This window comes from Phyllobates terribilis, unplaced genomic scaffold (assembly GCF_046119375.1).
Source record: "Phyllobates terribilis strain yellow unplaced genomic scaffold, ASM4611937v1 Scaffold_10__3_contigs__length_209671492, whole genome shotgun sequence".
In the NCBI taxonomy this organism is placed as follows: domain Eukaryota; kingdom Metazoa; phylum Chordata; class Amphibia; order Anura; family Dendrobatidae; genus Phyllobates; species Phyllobates terribilis.
Window position 1 is genome coordinate 119,247,440 of NW_027362770.1, and position 21,481 is coordinate 119,268,920.

Consider the following 21,481-nt stretch of genomic DNA (forward strand, 5'->3'; position numbering starts at 1 on the left):
CCCTTAGTGACATCTCATTTATAAACCTTTCTCCCTCTCCTTCATTTGCCCCAGCCGTTGCCTGTGCTCTGCTCCTTTCGTGTCCCCTGTTGGGATTGGGGGGGAAGGGGAATGATGAGACTGTCTGTTTGAGGCCGAAAGACGCTGCTGCTCATCACCACCACCACCTGAGAGGCGGCCGCCTCTGCTCTCCGGCACTGCTGCTGCGGCTTCTTTTCCGGCAGTTGAGTCTTATTTCCACTCTGGGCGCTGAGCTGGGCCCAAGCCTCGCAGCAGTGGGCCAATAGCGAGCGACTGCAACTCCCACTGCGCCACCGGTGGGAGCGGATCTGTGATCTGGCCGGTACCGGCTCGGGACATGTCAAGCTGATCATCCCTCCTCCTCTGCTGCCGCCTGCCTTCATCTCTGCGCCCCCTCCTGTCACATTCCCTCTGTACTAGGGAATTGCATAACTAGCAATCCCTGACATGACCGGCTCCATTGTGACACCTGACAGCAAGTACCAACCTCTTTAGTGACCTGTGCAGAATACAGGCCTGCAGGGGTCACAGAGTACAGGCTGCCACCATGACTGCCTGATGAGCACAACTATCAACAGTGCCAGGATTGTCCCATCTGATATATATATCTATGTAAGTAAAAATGAACGTTGCATTCGAATACACACATGTTTTTATATACCTACTATGTTTTTATATACCATTTTAGAAATGTGCGCTTTCTCTTTTCTTTCTTTTCCATTTAATAAGACTGAGCCACAGCAACGCGTGGCCGGGTACAACTATTATATATATATATATATATATATACATATATATATATATATATATATATATATATATATACATATACAGTATATGTACACGTAGATACACATACAGTAATATAAAATTTTTGTATATATTTCTAAAACCTTAATCATCCAGAATATTTGATAATCTGAAGCCCACCTGGTGCCGTAAAACTGGATTACAAGCATTTTACGATATATATGGACATTTCCCACCTATTATCTTTGCGGGACTGTCATTTTCACTAGTAGGGCAGACATGCAATCCCATTTACATGTATTAAACCATTATGTGGTATATCCCAGAAGCTGCATGTATTTCCAATTACATTACTAGCACACACCTTTATTGACCCACTGTCTAACTCAATCAATGCGCCCGTCTGTTTTTTTTGAAGCACTGAGTCCATTTAATGCATTTGATACAGTGATGGGAAAAGTCACAATTGACATATTTTGCAATGATTAGACTGAAACTCTTAATAATTACCATATGGAGATCTCGTTGCTACAGTATATTTATATATTTTTTATATTGTAATGGTTCTGAAAATGTAAATTCTGCATCGTTATTTTTCAGGGGATTTTTAAAATACATTCAACAATATTTACAGGGTTAATGTCTGTTTATTCAGAAGACTGTGATAGCTGATAGCTAATGGTCTATGGGCAGCTTTAGGCAGGTCAACCCTTAGCGGGCATTTAGATATTATGAAAGGAAACCCCAGTTGGGGCTCGCAATCTTAACTCCCTATCAGTATGTCTTTTGAATGTGGGAGGAAAACAGAGGAAACACCCACAAACAATGGTGAGAACATACAAACTCCTTGCAAATGTTGTCCTTGATGAGATTTTAACCCAGGACCCCGGCGTTTCAGTGCTACAGTGCTAACTAGGGATGAGCGGACCTGTGGAAGTTCGGGTTCTTGTACTCAACCCTAACTTTATTCCAAAGTTCAGTTTGTGTACCAGAACTGTACCCGAACTTCAACCAGAACCTGAACCCCATTGAAAACAATGGAGACCTAAAATTTGGGTCTGGGTAAGGAAAAAAAAATCTCTCTCTCTCTTTCTCTCTCTGCAACGGACTTCCCCTGGAACTTCGAACATTGCAACGGACTTCCTGGGAAAGTTTGTGTTTGCGTTTAGCACGGGACACTAACTGTCCGGTACGAATACCGAACATTTAAGTTCTGGTTTGCTCATCTCTAGTGCTAACCAATGGGCCACCATGCTGCCTTTAAATTTTTACTTTTTTTTTGGAGTGGTGGTGGGGTTGGTATTTGTTTAATTGGTCCAAGAGTAGAAAGTGTTATGAAATATAGTAAAAAATGTCATTCCTTACCTGATGATTCCCCATTGTAGTGCAGATGCTTAGTGGTCCTTGCTCATTCTTCAGCGATCACATGACATACATCATTCATATGACTACTGCAGACAATCAATGGCCTTAGAGGAGTTTTCTCATCTACAATCTCATGGAGTGTCATGAGGCGATGAACTTTTGAAGATTGATTGTTTGGATCTTGGCATGGGGGTGCTGCTTGTCCTAACTGTGAACTCTCTAATGATGCAAGCAGAGGCAACTTTGCCTCTGCAACACTGTTGGAGGGCAATACCACTAGATCTGGCCAGCTTCATAGCAGCAACTGCAAACCCTAAAGCAAAGAGCTTTGAAGCGTGTGCTTCTTGTCTAGAATATCAACCACTACTTAAGAACTGCAAAATTTTGTCATGTTTGAGAATAGAGAGTATTTTTAATATGAGCTAAATTGCAAAGTTGCTTGATTTTTGAAGCAGTTTATGTAACATCCCTGGCGGCGTGCTTGCATAGTGCACCACCTCCCACGATGCAAGACCGCAATCTTACCTGTCAGTCCAGCCTGCAAATCTTGCTCCAGTTCATGCTGTGTGCATGTCTCTTGACTGACTGTTTAGGGCGGCGGCCCAGTTACTTCCTGATTCTTATAGCTGCTGTGGGCGCACCCCTAATGCGTCTCCAGCCTATTGCTGTGAGTCACTGGTTATTTAAACCCCCTCCACCCAGATGGAGGTGCCTGAGCAACACCTTCATTCAGTTTGTCTTTGCAACTGTATTGCCAGGTCCTGTCCTGTTATCTCTGACTTCTAGTCTGTTTCCGCCACTCTGGGGCTGTATACCCAGGCTCGTTCTTGTATCTCATTGCAGTAGCAGTTCCTGTCTGAACTGTATCCTAGCCTGTTACCTGTTTGTCTCTATGTCCGTACCTTCCCTTTTCCAGCAGTATCTGAACCTGCACCTAACTCCAACTCGTTGTCTCTGTGCTTCTGTTTGTGAGTTTTGTGTCCACTCGCTACTTCATAGGAAGTACCTTGTGTGTATCTGGTTCTGCTTGTCCCTTTTCCCTTCCTCCGTATCTTCCTGTATTTTCCAGTCTGTTCCATGTGAACAGAGCCCTGTCCTCTCTGCCTTGTCCACTGCACCTGCAGTTTCACTCCGCTCTGTCTTGCCCACCGCTCCGGCGGTTTCCCTCTGCTCTGCCTTGCCCACCGCTCCGGCGGTCTCCCTCTGCTCTGCCTTACCCACTGCTCCGGCGGTCTCCCTCTGCTCTGACTTGCCCACTGCCCCAGTGGCTTCCCTCTGCTCTGCCTTACCCACCGCTCCGGCGGCTTCTCTCTGCTCTGACTTGCCCACCGCTCCGGTGGCTTCTCTCTGCTCTGACTTGCTCACTGCACCAGCGGTTTCTCTCTGCTCTGACTTGCCCACTGCTCCGGCGGGTTCTCTCTGCTCTGACTTGCCCACTGCTCCGGCGGTCTCCCTCTGCTCTGCCTTACCCACCGCTCCGGCGGTTTCTCTCTGCTCTGACTTGCCCACCGCTCCGGCGGCTTCTCTCTGCTCTGCCATGCTCACCGCACCAGCGGTTTCTCTCTTCTCTGACTTGGTCACAGCTCCGGCGGTTCCACTCTGCTCTGCCTTGTCCACCGCACCTGCGGTTTCTATCTGCTCTGCCTTGTCCACTGCTCCAGCGGTTCTGCTCTGCTCTGCCTTGCCCACTGCACCTGCGGTTTTCGCTCCACTCTGCTTGCTCACCACACCAGCAGTTCCTCTCTGCTCTGCCTTTTCCTCCGCTTCGGCGGTTTCGCTTTACTCTGCTTGTCTACCGCATCTGCGGCTCTGAACCTGTCTCCCAGTCTGTACTGGACCCTATCCAGCCTGCGCTCCAACCTGCTAGTACCTCCCGGTCTGCACTCCAGCCGTGCTTGCCATTATCTCCCTGTCTGCATACCAGCCATGCTTGCCAGTGCCCACCTGTCTGCATACCAGCCGTGCTTGCCAGTGCCCACCTGTCTGCATACCAGCAGTGCTTGCCAGTACCCACCTGTCTGCATACCAGCCGTACTTGCCAATACCCACCTGCCAGTATTCCAGCCAAACCGCCTGTTCCTGCATTCCCCGGTGTGGGTCAACAACTGTGACCAGGGTCTGACCTGGAGTCTCACCTGGTCCCTCTGCTCGGTTCCTCCTTGGTCCACGAAGTCGACTAGCAACCTTGGTCGGATCGGGTTGATACTTAGTTACGCCCCTCCAGGCACTCCTCGGTTCATGGTACAGTGGGATCACTAATCACGCTCATGCCAGTCAGTCCGGGCGCGAGCGTAACAGTTTGCAATATTACCTTACTTAAAGGGGTTGTCCACTACTCCTATGTTTCTCCCCAGTAAAATAATAACACGAATACTCACCTCCAGTGCCGGCGCTGTTTCAACGGTGCCAGCACTGGTACTCCCGGGAATCTCTACCGTCAATCAGGGCTGGCTTCACTCTCCCCTCCTTCGGACAAATCAAGACATCTGGAGGAAGTGAGAGAGAGAGCAGCCACAGCTCTCACTTCCTCCGGATGTCAATTACAACATTTGTAGGAGAGGAGAGTGAAGCCAGTGTTGATCTCCAGTAGAGCCAGTGTCAACACCACTGGAACGGTGCCGGCACCAGAGGTGAGTATGAGTGTTATTATTTACTGGGGGACACATAGAGATCAAAATAATTGTGACATTTACACCAATGACATATGACTCCTGAGGCCAGTGAATGATTGGCAACAATATTTTCATACCATGATTTCAGACATTTTCTAACACACCCTACTCATGACCGAGTTTTAGAATATTTTCGACAACCTTGTAAAGCTTTATGTGCATTGTCTGGAGAAAAGTCCCAATGAATTACAGCAGATTTAAGATGGCAGATGCAATAACAGGAACAGTTAAGTAAACAGCGAGATTTGACAAGTGAGTTCTTTTTCTTTTTGACTCTCCAAGCTGCTCCTGCTGAGAAGGTGGCATGCTCATTAGTGTGTATGGTTCACTATTTTTTTTCTCTTACGCACATCAAGCTGTCGATAACATGTACTTCTTCCTACCAGTTCAAACACCTTTGAGACGACCACCTAAAATTCTAGTGAATAATAGTCCTCTGACTATTATGAGGAATTCAAGATCTTTCATAGAAAAATCTGTCCTAGTTCAAAATTTGGTCTTCTCAGAGAAGTGAGGACTTCACAATACATATAGAAAAGGTCCTCTAATCCGGTATTTTACACTCTTGATCTAATTCCTGGTAATTTTTTCCATCGTTAGATTGGAGAAGTGTTCTTGTTTTTGATTTTAGTAAGAGTTCATAAAAAGACTTAAAAAAGTGAAGTCATGATCCTTCACATGGCAGGTGTTTGTTGACATCCGAAAACTTTTCACTGGGCCCCATTCACAGGATTAATGAAATCTCTCCTTATACTAACACCTTTGTGTTTTGACCTCATGAGGAAGGGTAAGCAAGCCCTGCAGGCAGTGATAGGTGTGTGTTTTCGTATGTTCTCTTGTCACCTGATCCCTTTGCTTTCCCCGGTTTACACTGAAATGGGCGTTCCACTAAGTTAATCTTCTAAAGGTATTTTTATAAGCAACATTTTATAAGAAAGATGATGCCATGTCGAAAAAATGAGGTGAGGGAAATGTTGTGGAACCAAGTATATATGTTATAAATGCTAGATTGCAAGGATGAATGGACTTCCATAACCGCTAATAAACATGGATTATTTCCTAACATTACGAGTACACATAGCTTTAATTCAGTTTCGGCTTTGCTTAGATCATAAATATGGTAGGAGCTACTGTATATGGAAGCATATAATGGGAAGAAAATATAGGTGTTGACAGGCTATTTTTGAACTTTATTATTTACTTCTATGGAATGTAGCATTGAGGAACGGTGAATAATGCTTTATAAACTAGAGCGATCCTACAGAACAATGCTTTGATTTAGATGGATCATTTACTCTTTAAGGCAAATCATGCTTCATTGTATCACCTTAATGTAGCATCAATGCAGTAGTGTACATAAATGACAGGGGCCCCCAAAGCAAAGATATAATGAGGCCCCATTTGGGGACTACTTGGTACATCTATGCTGACATCACCAGTGGATCCTGACAACACCATCCCTTTTTTATGACTTAAATACATTGTCCATGTTCTTGTTTGCAAATTGTGAAGCTCTAGTGGAGCAAGGTCACATCACAGATTAAAATGGGGACAAGGACAATTCAGAATGAGCCCCCTTGCCCCAGGAATCTCATATCAACCACATGGGTTAGCTCTATGGCACACATGTCTTCAATGTCTTGGGAAGTAGTCAATGTTTGCCAGTTTTTTTCCCATAGAAAATGTATGCAAACACTATGAAACAGCACTCTGCAATCAATGAATACAGGATTTACACTATTACTACACAAATACAAAACTTGAAGTGCTAAGTTAACACTCTTGGATCATAAAATGTATAAGCCATCCAACCATGAGAAGTTGTACCTCATTGGATGGACCCTAACTCTATAGACTCACATCTTTATGTGCCTAAACCAGTCCTTAAATGAACTGGGGGATCACCCACCTTTCCCATATTGCTTTTAATTAGAGCTAAGCTGGATTTTTTCATTTTAAAAATTACAAAAAGGAAAATGGAACGATGCAAAAGTTTTGGCACCCTTGGAGTTTTGTGTGCTCAGATAACTTTGACCAAGGTTTCACACCTTAATTACCCTGTTGGGGTTATGGCTTGTTCACTATCTTCGTTAGGAAAGGCCAGGTGATGCAAATTTCCCAGCTTTATAAAAACCCAGCCTCCTCTAACATTTTGCCAAAAAACAGCAACCATGGGTTCTTCTAAGAAGTTGCCTAGCACTCTGAAAATGAATGGTGGAGGCCCACAAAGCAGGAGAAGGCTATAAGAAGATAGCAAAATGTTTTCAAGTTGACCTTTTCTCAGTTCAAAATGGCAGTTTACCAGGAACAGTAGAGGTCAAGATAAGGTTCATATTTCCGTTGTATTTTAGGCAAAAAAAATATATATTTTCATCTGAAACATTTTAAAAATTACGAAAAGGAAAATGGGCCAATGCAAAAGTTTGGGCACCTTGCATGGTTAGTACCTAGTAGCAACCCATTTTGAAAGTATCACAGCTTGTAGACGCTTTTTGTAGCCAGACAAGAGTCTTTCAATTTTTGTTTTGCTTTCATCAATTCTTCCTTGGAAAGAAGCATACTGCTAAAGCAACAGTGGAGTGGTTGAAGGGGAAACGTGTAAATGATTTGGAGTGGCCTAGTCAAAGCCCAAACCTTAATTGAATTGAGAATCTGTGGTCAGACTTGAAGATTGGTGTTCACCAGAGGAAACCATCTAACTTGAAGGATCTGAAGCATTTTTTCCTTGAGGAATGGGCAAAAATCCCAGTGGCAAGTTGTGGAAAGTTCAGGGAGACTTATCCAAAGCAACATGCAGCTGTAATTGCCGCAAAAGGAGGCTCTACAAAGTACTGACTTTAGGAGGGTGAATAGTTATGCACACTGAAGTTTTCAGTTATTCTGTTTTATTTTTTGTTGCTTCACAATAAAAAGAAAACCAAATGTTCACAGTTGTAGGCATGTTCTTTACATGAACTGATGCAAACCCTCAAAGAAACAGTGAAATCCCAGGTTGTGAGTTAGCAAAACTGACAAGGGAGGTGAATATTTTTGCAAGCCACTGTATGTGCATCCACACATTCATTTAATACTATAGAAGTGCTGGCCTTATTCTATAGTTTTCTAGCTGCATATGACGCGCCCCTGGGCCTGAGTCGTGCGGCATCGCGCGCACGGGGGCTTACCCGGAGCCGGATCAGATAGGGGTAGTAGTCTCGTGGCGGTGACCCGGTCCGTGCCCAGGGAGTCAAACTGAGTGGCAGTATTTAGCAGTAGATGTTAGAATGTTCGACTACGCCACCCGTTGAATGCGGCTATGGAGCCGCCGCTGCAGGGCAGACCGCTGAGGCCAGTGATGTGGTTGTGCAGCGTAGATGGTATAACACCCAACGGGAGGGGTATGGCCCCAGGGCAGCAGATGTGAATTGGATGAGGGGAGTGATGGTGCGGGTGTCCCAGTACTGAAGGTGCAGGTGTGACCACGAAACACGGAGGCTTGAAGTGCAGTTTCAAAAGCTTTACTCACTGTTCTTTATCCGGTCGCTTGTGCACAATAAGGACCACCCGAGTCATGCTGCGTCCACCAGGTCAGGGACTCGGCCAACTCCCAGGTAGTTCCAGAGCGTGGTCCAGAGCTCCCCTCTCTTCCTTCCTACTGGCTGTTCTCACTAGGGACCCACCTATGTCCGGCTCCCTCGGGCCTCTTGGTGGTGAAACCTTTCCTGGCTTCCCTGGCCCTATGCGTGGTGTGCCTTCCTGGTGGATGTGGTGAGGGTCATGCCAAAGCTTGACCACGACCTCCGGTTCCTGGCTGAGGATGATTAGCCTCCACCAGTTTGGGATCCGGTACCCTTCTCTGCCAACCCTTCACCCTTTTCGTTCTCCTGTGGGATCTCAGGGTTCCCTCTCTCCTTGCGTCTCTGGGCCTTTCTGCCTCCTTCTCAGTGCTTCAGGCCTGGCCCTGGAGCTGGGCCCAGCCGGAGCCACAGCTCCCTGTCAGCCCTCTCTGGCTGAACTCTCCCTCAGCTTCTCCTCAGGCTCAACTCCCTGTCTCAAGATGGTGCCCACCTCTTATACTCCCTCTGACACCCGAGCCCAGGTGACTAGCACCCAATGGGCTCCTTCCTATGCCCAGAGTCCCTCCCCTATCTGCTCCTACACTACAGGGATGTTCCTCCCCCCTCCCACTCCAGCCAGGGACAGACGCTGTCGTACCTGCACATCTATCTGGTGGGAGTACCGTTGTTCTGTCCCCCGGAAATGGGATGAGTGTAGTGCATGCAGCTATCTGAGCTCTGTTCCACACTCCATCCTTACCCGGGAGTGGAATACCACACCTCTGGTTCGAGGTGCAATACCCCTGTAGCAGCCGAGTCCTCGGGGTGCTACATTCCCCCCTGGTAAACCACAGCACGTCCTCGGGCTGGAAAAGAGCATAACATAATAAAACATACAAAATTTTTAAAGTGTACACTCACAAAAAAAAAAACATATTAACTTTCAATATAAAACTCTTGCATATAAAACATTCTCATATAAAACACATTCTTGATCTTCTGGCCACGGGACACGGGGTGGTGACCAGGTAAAGTGCAACAGTACTAGTAGAAAAACAGTTCCTTATAAAACCAGTAGGGGGCGCTTTAGGAAGCACAACTATTTACAGGGTATGGCCGCTCTCAGTCCTCGGCCAGTGGGGATTAGGAATGGCTGCTCACAGTCCTCAGCCTGGTTAGGGATAGGGACACACAGGTAACAGTTCACTAGTCCCAACGGGGACTACACTTCACTTAGCAGCAATTCACATAACAGTTCTTGTAACAGTTCTGGTACCCCGACGGGTAACTATATACAGCTCTGTTCACCTCTTATTGGTGACGATGCACTCCTGCTCCTTCCTGAGGGTAGTCTTCAAACCCATCCGGGTCCTCTTGATCTTCCTCATACCGCAGCTCTTCCTCCGTCAACCGGTGCACGTGAAGGGCATACGGTCCTCTGGCACACTGATGCCGCGTGAAGGTGACCTCGTCACCCGGGTAAAGGTCACGTCCTCGGTGTCCCTCCGGCAGATGGCTCTCGACATCCCTGCGGGTGACAAAGACGTCGCCAGGGGTTCTGTGATCCCGGATAAAGCCCCAACCGTGCTCCAGTTGAAACTTTATTATAGTCCCGGTGGCGCGGGGACCGTGGGCCGCACAGGGGTTTCGTCGGGTCTGGCGTTTCTGCTCCGCGCTTTGAACCTGCAGCCGCTCCTCGCGGACCCGCCTCTCTCGCCGTTCTCTGTTGAAGACCTCCAGTTGTTGTCGGCAGCACTCCACACGCTGGGCTGCGGCCGCCCGGGTCTCCTGGGTAAACCCCATGAGATTTTCACCGGTGGGGTCCCATGCGAACTGAGCCTCCTCCAACGGGAGCGGGACGATTTTGGCGGGCGCTGGAGCCGGGATCAGGGGCTCACACAGGGGCCGTTCCCTCCGGAGTCGGGGGTTAATGTACTCCGGGGGTCACTCAAAGGGCTGCCCATCCGGGCAGGTATGCTGCGCAAACAGATCTTCACCCAGGGGCAACACTGTGGAGGTCGAGGGCGCGGTGGGGGCATCGGCGCCCGTATTCACCAGGCCTTGCGACCAGGCCGGTGGCACTCTGAAGGTGAAGGGCACTTTAGAGACAGCAGCGCCCGGGGGTACTCGGTCTTGCGACCAGGCCGGTGGTATCTCCTGCTTCGCCGTACTCGGAGTCAAGGAGCGTAGCGCGGAAGGGGGCGTGGCTGCGGCTCCTGCCGCTTGAGGCCTAGCTGGGAGCAGTGGCGGTGCAGCAACGGGCGTGGTAAGTAGAACTTCAGGCTCTGCGACGGGGAGCTGGGACAGGCTTTCGGCCACGGGGCACGGGGTGGTGACGTCCCCTTTACCTGCTTCCATCTCTTTGGCTCCCTCCACTGCGTCGTCTCCGGCCTTCGTCCTTCCTGCACCATCTTCAGGGGCAGGCATGCTCCTCGTTGCGGGTGGCGTCCTCTGCTGGCGGGTTCCAGCCTGTTGGGCCATCTCCCTGCTCCACTCGGCCAGTGTTTCTTGCTGCACCCGGGCCATCCTCCGGGCCAAGACCTCCAGCGCGGTCCGTGCATGCTCCCTTTCTCTGGGAAGCTGTGCCAGGATCTCCACCAGGCCTTCTGGTGTGGCAGTCTGCAACAGGCTCCTGACCACGGGGTCGGTGCTGCCTGACTCTCCCTCCATCTCCGGGTGCGATCTCTCCAGACTCCTCCAGGCTGCACCCATCCTCTTTCTTTTGTTCTGGATCCGCCCATACTGAGGGTGGTCCCGGGGCAACTTGGTGATTGTGAGTCCCAGGGGCAGTCCCCCCACGCTGATGGACATTTCTATCATTGCAGTCTCTGCTGGTGGGGGCGGTCTTTGTTTTTGGCGCTCTTCTGGGACCAGGCCCACGATGGGAGGTCGTCTCTTGCCACCCTCTGGCACGCCCATAATGGCGTCCGCTCTGCCAGGGCGGGAAATCGTTTCAGATGGCGGGAATCGTCTCCTAATGGCGGGAAACTCTGCGGATGGCGGGAAAAGGCTGCAGATGGCGGGCAAACGGCGGGAAACGACCCGAGATGGCGTCCGATGACGGGGACCCTCTGGAATTGGCGGGAGACTTCTTCTTACGGTACATATAAACTTTTCTTCAGGCACGCAGTACCCGGTAGTTGCGGGCACGAAATCCTGCCGACTACGCCAAAGTTGACGCGCCCCTGGGCCTGAGTCGTGCGGCATCGCGCGCACGGGGGCTTACCCGGAGCCGGATCAGATAGGGGTAGTAGTCTCGTGGCGGTGACCCGGTCCGTGCCCAGGGAGTCAAACTGAGTGGCAGTATTTAGCAGTAGATGTTAGAATGTTCGACTACGCCACCCGTTGAATGCGGCTATGGAGCCGCCGCTGCAGGGCAGACCGCTGAGGCCGGTGATGTGGTTGTGCAGCGTAGATGGTATAACCCCCAACGGGAGGGGTATGGCCCCAGGGCAGCAGATGTGAATTGGATGAGGGGAGTGATGGTGCGGGTGTCCCAGTACTGAAGGTGCAGGTGTGACCACGAAACACGGAGGCTTGAAGTGCAGTTTCAAAAGCTTTACTCACTGTTCTTTATCCGGTCGCTTGTGCACAATAAGGACCACCCGAGTCATGCTGCGTCCACCAGGTCAGGGACTCGGCCAACTCCCAGGTAGTTCCAGAGCGTGGTCCAGAGCTCCCCTCTCTTCCTTCCTACTGGCCGTTCTCACTAGGGACCCACCTATGTCCGGCTCCCTCGGGCCTCTTGGTGGTGAAACCTTTCCTGGCTTCCCTGGCCCTATGCGTGGTGTGCCTTCCTGGTGGATGTGGTGATGGTCGTGCCAAAGCTTGACCACGACCTCCGGTTCCTGGCTGAGGACGATTAGCCTCCACCAGTTTGGGATCCGGTACCCTTCTCTGCCAACCCTTCACCCTTTTCGTTCTCCTGTGGGATCTCAGGGTTCCCTCTCTCCTTGCGTCTCTGGGCCTTTCTGCCTCCTTCTCAGTGCTTCAGGCCTGGCCCTGGAGCTGGGCCCAGCCAGAGCCACAGCTCCCTGTCAGCCCTCTCTGGCTGAACTCTCCCTCAGCTTCTCCTCAGGCTCAACTCCCTGTCTCAAGATGGTGCCCACCTCTTATACTCCCTCTGACACCCGAGCCCAGGTGACTAGCACCCAATGGGCTCCTTCCTATGCCCAGAGTCCCTCCCCTATCTGCTCCTACACTACAGGGATGTTCCTCCCCCCCTCCCACTCCAGCCAGGGACAGACGCTGTCGTACCTGCACATCTATCTGGTGGGAGTACCGTTGTTCTGTCCCCCGGAAATGGGATGAGTGAAGTGCATGCAGCTATCTGAGCTCTGTTCCACACTCCATCCTTACCCAGGAGTGGAATACCACACCTCTGGTTCGAGGTGCAATACCCCTGTAGCAGCCGAGTCCTCGGGGTGCTACACATATATTTCCAATTTTTATAAAAAGGCCTACTCTGTATATAGTCTAAACTTTTCTTTGGTAGATTTTCTCTGCTGTGCATTCCCAAGAGTAATTCTATATACCTCTAAAGAGCTAGACTGGGAGATAGTGGGGGCCAGACTGGGAGATATCTCTTCAATCCTGGCCATCCTTCATTGAAAATGACCAGGGTGAATGATATATGCACTGCTAACCCTAATGGTTTGCAATGGTGGACGTACCATAATCCGTCAGGTTGAGCAGTAAACATGTTTGGACATCTGGTAATATCTAGAGAAATGGACTCTATTAGAAAAGCATTGCATTGGCAAACTTTTATATTTTAAGTTTTTAACATTATAACCAGAAGGTCATTAAAAAGAACTCCCATCAAAGGTTTTATCCTCTATTATATAGCACTGTGTACTTACAATTGCTCATTCTGACTTTTTATCCAGTTAATTCTTTTGTTTTCTCTGCTCTGTGTAGAAATAAGAAGTCTCTTGTCCCTGCATAAATCATTTCCCTCTTCAAATCCCGACCCAGCTGCCCCCTTCTCTCTGACAGGGACGTTTGCAGTGACTCATGACTCATACAGGAAAAATTGACCTCCTGTGTCTACATAGAGCTTTGAAGGATTCAGCTAGTCATTTGTAATCACATGATGTCATAGACCTAATTGAAAACAGAAGAATTAACTGGGTAGAAAGGCAAAATGAGTAATTGTAAGTACACAGAGCTATATAATATGATGACTGCAATATATTAAGAGGATAAAAACTTTGATGGGAGGAGGAGTGCTTCTTTAAAAAGAATACCCTTCCAATTTCCTTTGATCCCATGCATTTTGGACCTCTTCTCTTGGAATAGATCGTTCCTTCAGAAGACCATTTAACTTTGGGAAATTTCACTTTGCTTCTAATACTCTCTAGTGTCGGGAAGTCAAGGAAATTAGAGTGAGATTGGGAACATTTAGAAAACGTAGGTGAAAAGTAAATATTATAGGCCATAGTAAGGCTAGGGGTAGCCGGCAATGTGTCACGCAACAGCAACTCTCAGAAAAAGAGACAATTTTTGTGTGCACAAGGAATGAAGATCCAGCTTCACGTTGGATCTTCATTCCTTGTGCTAGCTATTTCTACGTCTGGCAGATACGAGATTCTGTGCTTCGCTAATGGAACCCAGTGAGAGCTTCCTCTTAAGGGTGAGCTGATTTTTCTTCCTTTTTTGACAATTTGAGCAATATTTCTGGGAGAGGCGCACGGCAGTTGTAAAGTACGCCTTAATAAATTAGGCGCACCTAACCCATGCGGTCCCGTTCATTAAGACTGGCGTGCAATATGCCAGTCTTAATAAGTCAGGCCCTTTGTTAATCAAGTGATGAGGTGTGGATTCTCAGTTTCTAAAATGAGTTGTTAGACTACAGAATTTAGATCAAATCAATAGAATTATTCAATAGAAGCCATTGTAGACCTACTGCACCCAATGATAAGTCTTTTTTGGGATCATAATTAGGCCAGTCATAGTCAGACTGTTTTTTCCTTTATATTTCCATTAGTCTAGCCAAAAAGGAAACTGAAATCCCGGTGCCAAGTTTAGGTTCATCCTGGGTAATTTCAATTGTACTTCAAGACATTTTAAAATAAAAAAATGATGGCTTAATAGGAAATGAATCCGTAAAACTAAGGCTAAATTCCTGCGATTCCCATTGGAGACTTTACGATGTTACAGGTTTCCTGCAGTATTTCTGCACCTATTATGTAAATTAGGCTACTTGCATATTTTTTTCATTGCATTTTGGACTGAATTTTTTGCTACACGCGTTTTTATCTCGTTTTTTTTGATGCTGCGGTGGTTGTCTGGACTTATCATAAGCGTTACAGATGCAACATGGTACTATGACAGCCCATGTCCAGGCCTTGCAAGAAAGACTTAATGTAACGCCTAAACATGTGTTTTCATTATCTCCAGATCCAAATGTATGTGCAGATGCATCCAGGTGATTGGGTGGTCATTAGTGATGAGCGAGCTTGCTCGTTACTTGAGATTTACGAGCATGCTCGGGTGTTTTCCGAGTATCTTCAGCATGCTCGGGCGTTATGTTTTAGTCACTCTGTGCGCATGATTTGCGACTGTTTTTTTTACAGCTTTAATACATGTGAAGAATGCCTGTTTCTTAGGCATTCTTCGCATGTATTAAACCTGTCAAACAGTCGCAAATCATGCACACGGAGTGACTAAAACATAACGGCCGAGCACACTGAAGATACTCGGAAAACACCCGAGCATGCTCGCCGAAAGGGTTAACAGAACATACTGGCTCATCACTAGTGGTCGTACACACTAGACTCACGATTTAATGGCCTGTTCCAAGTGTAGCTGATCACTTGACGGACAGCCCACTTGAATCCACGCCAGTCACTGCAAAAACTCACCCCACCGGCAGAATGACGGTTCTACTAATTTTCCTGCTGGGAGTTGCAGGGTTATTTCCCCTAACAAAGATACTGGACAAAATTTTAAATGAGGACTGGAGCATAAACTTATACAGCACCGTACTTATCTCAAAGAGGACATAGAAGGAGAAAAGCCAGAAGACTGTCGGATTTGTACACACAGTCAAATATCTTCCAAGACTATGCCGAATTTAGTGCTATCCTTTGAAGAAAGGGACATATTGAAACCACACTGCATACACAAAAATTCAAACTTTTTCATGACATGATAAATTCAAGGTTAACATGACATAATCCTGAGGAGGGGGCGTCTGGTAAGAAAACTTTTTACAGTGCAATAAACAGAATTGCACATGCTCACATCCTGTGTGCATTCGATCTTCCGAGCGCTCGTGAGTAAGAGAGCCTAGTCCCACAATTAGGCCTCATTGGTGGTTCTGTAGTCTGACCTTGGATCAGAACAACTACAACATTGGTGTGTCATGTTTTAAATGAAGCTGCTTTGCTTTTGATACTTCCTGGTATTTGGCTTTGAAAAAACTTCATTGATACAGACATGTGTAGATTGCACTCTTTTTTTAGCGTGTTTCTTACATGCGGATTTTCCGCATTTAATGCAATTTTATGGGGAAAATCCACACATGAAACTCAACGTACCTGCAAGGGAAATTGACATGTTTCAGATTTCAAACATACACCGCAGGTCAGTTTAAGCATCGACCCCCTTCTCATCAAAAAAGTGGGCATGGGATTTTTAGACATCCCGTCCAGTTTGCTGGAACTGTAAGATGCTGTGATTTTTGCACAGCAAAAACATGCAGGGTCAAAAATTCACCAAAAACTCATCATGGAAACTTTTCAGAGAGGGCCTTCAAAATTACATATGTAGCACCCCGAGGGCTCGGCTGCTGCAGGGGTATTGCACCTCAAACCAGAGGTGTGATATTCCACTCCCGGGTAAGGATGGAGTGTGGACCAGGACTCGTTTAGCTGCATGCACCACACACACCCCATTTCCGAGGGACAGGTCAACGGTGCTCCCACTAGACAGAAGTGCAGGCATGACAGCATCTGTCCCTGGCTGGAGTGGGGCGGGGGGTGGAATACCCAGTGGTGTAGGAGCAGATAGGGGTGGGTTTCTGGGCATAGGTAGGAGCCCATTGGTTGCTAGTCACCTGGGCTCGGGTGTCAGAAGGAGGTATATAAGGTGGGCACCATCTTAGAGTCAGTGTTAAGAGTGAGAGGAGAAGACAGGAAGCAGAGCCTCTGCATGGGCTCTGCTCCGTAGGCAGGCCTTGTCAGAAGGCTGGAGCCTGAGAGAGAGAAGAAAGAACAGAAAGGAAAGTAAGAAAGGAACTGGAACAGAGGAGAAAGGAAGCAAGGAACACAGAGAAAGGCCCAGAGACACGAGGACAGAAGGAACCCCATATGCCCAGGAGATACAGGGTGAAGGTTTGGCCGAACAGTGTACCGGAACCCAAATTGGTGGAGGCAACAGATTCCTCAGCCAAAGACCGGAGGTTGTTACCACATCTTGGTGCGACCCCTCACTACATCCATCAGGAAAGCATACCACATAGGGTCAGGGAAACCAGAGACAGGTTCCGCCAAGAGAAGGCCCGAGGGAGCTGGACAAAGGTGGGTCACTGGTGGGGACGGCCAGAGAAAGGAAAGGAAGGGAGCCCTGTGCCACGCTCTGGAATTGCCTGGGAGTTGGTCGAGTCCCTTGCCTGGTGAACGCAGCACGGCTCAGGCGGGCCCTCATGTGCACAAGTGACCAGAATAACAACTGTGAGTAAAGCATTGGAAACTCCAATTACAAGTCTCTGTGTTTCATCGCCGCACCAGCACCATTACGACTGGGACGCTCACACCATCACTCCCATCATCCACATTAGCTGCCCTGAGGCATTACTTCTCCCGTGGGGAGTTATCCCATACTCGGCTGCGCAAACTACATCAGCCTCAGCGGTCCGCAGCGCAGCAGCGGTCCCCACTGACCGCAATCCACGGGTGGCGTAGTCGGACAATTACAATACCAATAGACTGCCACAGGTTTGACCGCCCTGGGCATGGACCGGGTCACCGCCACACTGAGACTACAACCCCCAGCGATCCGGCTCCGGGTATCCCCCTGCACAGCACAGGCCCAGGGGGCGCGTCACATACAGTATGAAAATTTTTTATTATTTGGTCTACATATGGAATATATGATGTTTTTCGTGCATAGGGGTATAACTAGAGGAAGCACACCCAGAAGGGATCAAAAGGTTCAACTGTCCCATAGAAGGAAGCCAGTATGTATCATAGTTTTACCAACTATAAATTTTAGGAAGGAGCCCTAGAACTTCACGTCATGCCTCTGTGTCTACAGTATGTCTTCTAGTTAGAGAGTAGTAATGACAATGTCTATTTTTGGACAGTGATCCTTTGCCGACTGGAAGGTAGATAATGACACAAATTATATCTGAAGATACCAATTGTGTCTCAACTTCTAGTACAACACTCAAGGGTCCAATAATAAAATGCATGCATTTCAATGAGGACTCATGTTTACTACTCCAATGATCTGCATTAAGTGCGCATCTGAGCCATTTGCTTTAAAGGAACATTAATGGTCTCCATCAATCTTTGTAATGAATCTATGGATTGAGTATGAATGTAATATCGAGTCTAAAATCTTCCCTTACTGACATCACGCTCAATATCGGAATCGTAATATTCAAACTAGGCATACGTCATTCAGCAGAAATATGTGTCTACATGTAGGAAAGCTTTTTTAATGGTGACTTAATAATACAATATTACTATTAAGTTCCAGCATCACAAAAAATAAAAAAATTACATAATCTGGAGTCATCTTACAAGAGGACGTCTACTGAATTAGATTAGGAATGGCATTGAAATGGTTATTCTTCATTTTTAAACAATTGACCCTTGAGTTGCATCCAGTGTCGGACTGGGGTGCCAAGGGCCCACCAGTAACCAACTCCAAGGCCCCACTTTTTAACTACATGCAAATATGACATTATCCTCAATCACAAATTTATATAACAATGAACTGGGTAGATTGTTATGAGAATAAGATGCTGCTTTTGTCTGTACATAGTGATTCAAGTATATTGTGCCAAGTACTGCTCATATAAGAGGGTGGTGGTCCACCGGAGGATTCTCCTGTTCTCCTGTGGGCCAGTCCAAGCCTGGCTGCATCATCCATAGAAGTCTGTGCAAGCCAAATAAATGGGGCAACAGTCTTAAAAAATGGGATTAAAAGGGAATTTCCATTTTAGATATGTATAACATACCCACTGGACGTGCCGTACAGTATATGTCTGACAGATACAGTTTCCACCTCCAGGACACTCATCTTTTCTGAGAAAAGGGCAGTAGTTTTAAAAACTACTGAGCATGATTGCTTGACAACACTTTAAAACTTCCAAAGAAGTGAACGGCGAAAGCCTTGCATGAGCAGCCAAGCCTCCCTTCCTAGAGACTCGAAACATAGCCTCGTTCTCAAAATAAGGAAGGGTCCAAAATGTAAAACCTGCATCCATTAGACATTTATGGTAAATGCTGGAAAATGTTACACTTTTTTACACACAGCTCTTGCAGTCATTAAAGCCACTCATACACAATAGATAGCTTTGTTTGAATGATCGTTCCGATTCCCCAATATATAGAGGTGCTTGGCCATGTGTTCCTGTGTTCTCTATGAGAGAGCTCCTACCAGACTCCTTTGGTGGTGGCTTATCTCCTGTAGAACAAAATGATTGACTGTCACACACAGTGTGGGAAAGACTTAGTGCAACATGAAGGGTTGAGGGGGAGGGAGTCCAGACACTAGGTAAAGGGGGAGTGGAGACCCCTAGGCATATCTAATAACACCCTGCCTCCCCTACAGTGCCTATATTGGTTCCAAACCAATCGCCGAGCAGGAAACCTAAGCCCTTTATATCCCTAGAGCTAGGCCCTGAATAGGGAAGGGTAAGAGGATGATGACAGGTCAGTCCCCACTAGAAACTAAAGACAACAAGGTAGACAAACAAAGGAGGAGAAACTTAGCTTGAGCCGACTCAAGAGAGATAACACCAAACATTCTCCAAGCGCACCAGAGAGGAAGTAAGCAGACGGCTATAACTCCAAGCCTTCACAAGGGAACATGTGAATATCACCAGTGATCTCCTGCAGCAAACTGACAGTTTTTAACTCCCATGCAAGGGTGTGTCAATTAACAACAGGACGAAGGTAGCCGCTGGGTCCTAAAGGCAGAAAGGTTAAGAAGGTGTTTGCAATGCCAGGCGCAGCGACCTTCTACAAACAGATCCAGAGAGACTGTCTATTACATTTGACACACCCATGACATTGACAGTCTGAAATCGGACATGCCAGATGATTTTCCCGCCTGACACCATCTGTCCAGGTAGAGTCTGGAGGCCTCCATACACATGAGACTATTTAATAGTCCCAACTCTATATTGGCGGGTTTTTAGTCTAATGTGTATATGGACTTTAGAGATCATCAGCACAGAGTTAGTTGTCAAGCAATATTTAATATTCGGTGTGATACCAAAGATAAAGCCTTTATAAAATAATATATTTTCTTGTTTCCAGAAGAAAGGTAGGAATCTATTGATAGATGAGCCCAATTGCTCAAAGATCCAATGGCCGAAATGGGCGATGGAGATACAATTTGAGATGAGTGAATCGAATCAAGGCAAATCAAATGTGTGCTACATTTTTAGGAATTCGCTGAACCCGGTGAATTCAAATAGTTTGCTATTTGCTCCATGCGATTTGCCTAAAATGTCTGTTGCTATTTTATACATTGCAGAAGATGGCATCAGACAGTGAAGGACCACCATTACTTCAGGCCTCACAACACATGGGTATAGCTCAACGAGTCAAGAGGGGCTATCATAGCTGGTATAAAAGCAGAAACAGAAAATGGGACAACCATTCTGTACAGAATCTGGATAGTGAGAAGATGTCACATCTATGAACTATGCCATAGAGTTAGGAAGAATAAGCCTCAAAATACTGAATAAACTATACAGATAATGTGTGTGACAGCACAGCAGTGAAGAAGATTAGGATGTGAGGAAAACAGAATAATATAGATTTAATTGATAGGGAGAGAAGTAGGAGACCTCAAAGTGTCACATCTATGTTTTCAGGGCAATTGAAGGCTTTGAAGTACTTTAATTTTTGACAAATCAAATTCCCTGGCAAAATGACAAAAGATTTGCTCATTTCTAGATAAAATGTTTCCTTAAGAACAATAGGAGCAAAACCTTACAAAGATTTAAAGGGAATCTGTCATCAGGTTATTGTTATGTGGTTTCAAAACAGCATGATGTAGGGGCAGAGAACCTGATTCCAGTGATGTATCACTTAGTTTACTGGGTGCAGCAGTTGTGCTATAATCACAGCTTTTTCTGCTGCAGATCTAACAGTTCTCTCAATGCGGAGCTTGGTATAACCCCGACCACACCACTGATTGGCAGCTCTCTGTATACCCTATATATGGACAGAAAGCTACTAATCAGTGGTGGGTGAGTGGTTGGACTAAGAGGCACGTGACATCTAGTCCAGTAGTGAAAATCTCTTGCTGATAAAACACTGATTTTATTGAAACATCAACACACAGCCTAATAAGTGACACATCTCTGGAATCAGGGTCTCAGCCCGTACATCATGCTGCTCTCAGATTACTTAGCAAAGACCTGCTGACAGATTCCCTTTAAGGGAAAATTTGCATTGAATTGGAAATGTTGCACTTTTCACCCTTCACATTGCAAAGACTCGAATATGAACCAAAATGCTTTAAAAATAAACCGTTCCTAGGATGCTGTTAATATGAAGAAGAAACAATTGTTTTAATATTTATTTTTCAGAAATAAGGTCCTATCCTTCAAATACACCCACGAACACAACGTAAGTCATAATGATAGCCAATATTATTTGGTTAATATTTACATTCTTTATATTGTTTTTATTATGATTTTAGAAATAAAGGAACATTCCCTTCCCGTAAACAAGTTCTGTGTAATATACACAATGTAACAGAATAAGGCCCTATATATCCCTTAAATCTTTGCAGCTCACAATTTGCAATTCCTATTTTGTTTGTGTTGCTGCGTGTTTATATATTTCTTTGTGTTCCCATCTAATGTTATGCAAACTACAAATGGCTGTGTATGTACTGCTGTTTGTTTAACCTGTGTGAAGGACCCTGTAACAGCCGCTAAGT

At 46.7% G+C, this 21,481-nt stretch overlaps 1 long non-coding RNA gene across 1 annotated transcript in view; it reads left to right on the plus strand.

Moving 5' to 3' along the window:
• Window positions 1–5,669: 5,669 nt before the first annotated feature.
• Window positions 5,670–21,481, plus strand: part of LOC141164143 (uncharacterized) — a 123,031-nt gene continuing 107,219 nt past the window's right edge. The window contains exons 1-2 of the long non-coding RNA XR_012250845.1: window positions 5,670–5,770; window positions 21,126–21,165. This is a non-coding gene — a long non-coding RNA (uncharacterized lncRNA). The remainder of the gene's footprint in view (window positions 5,771–21,125; window positions 21,166–21,481) is intronic.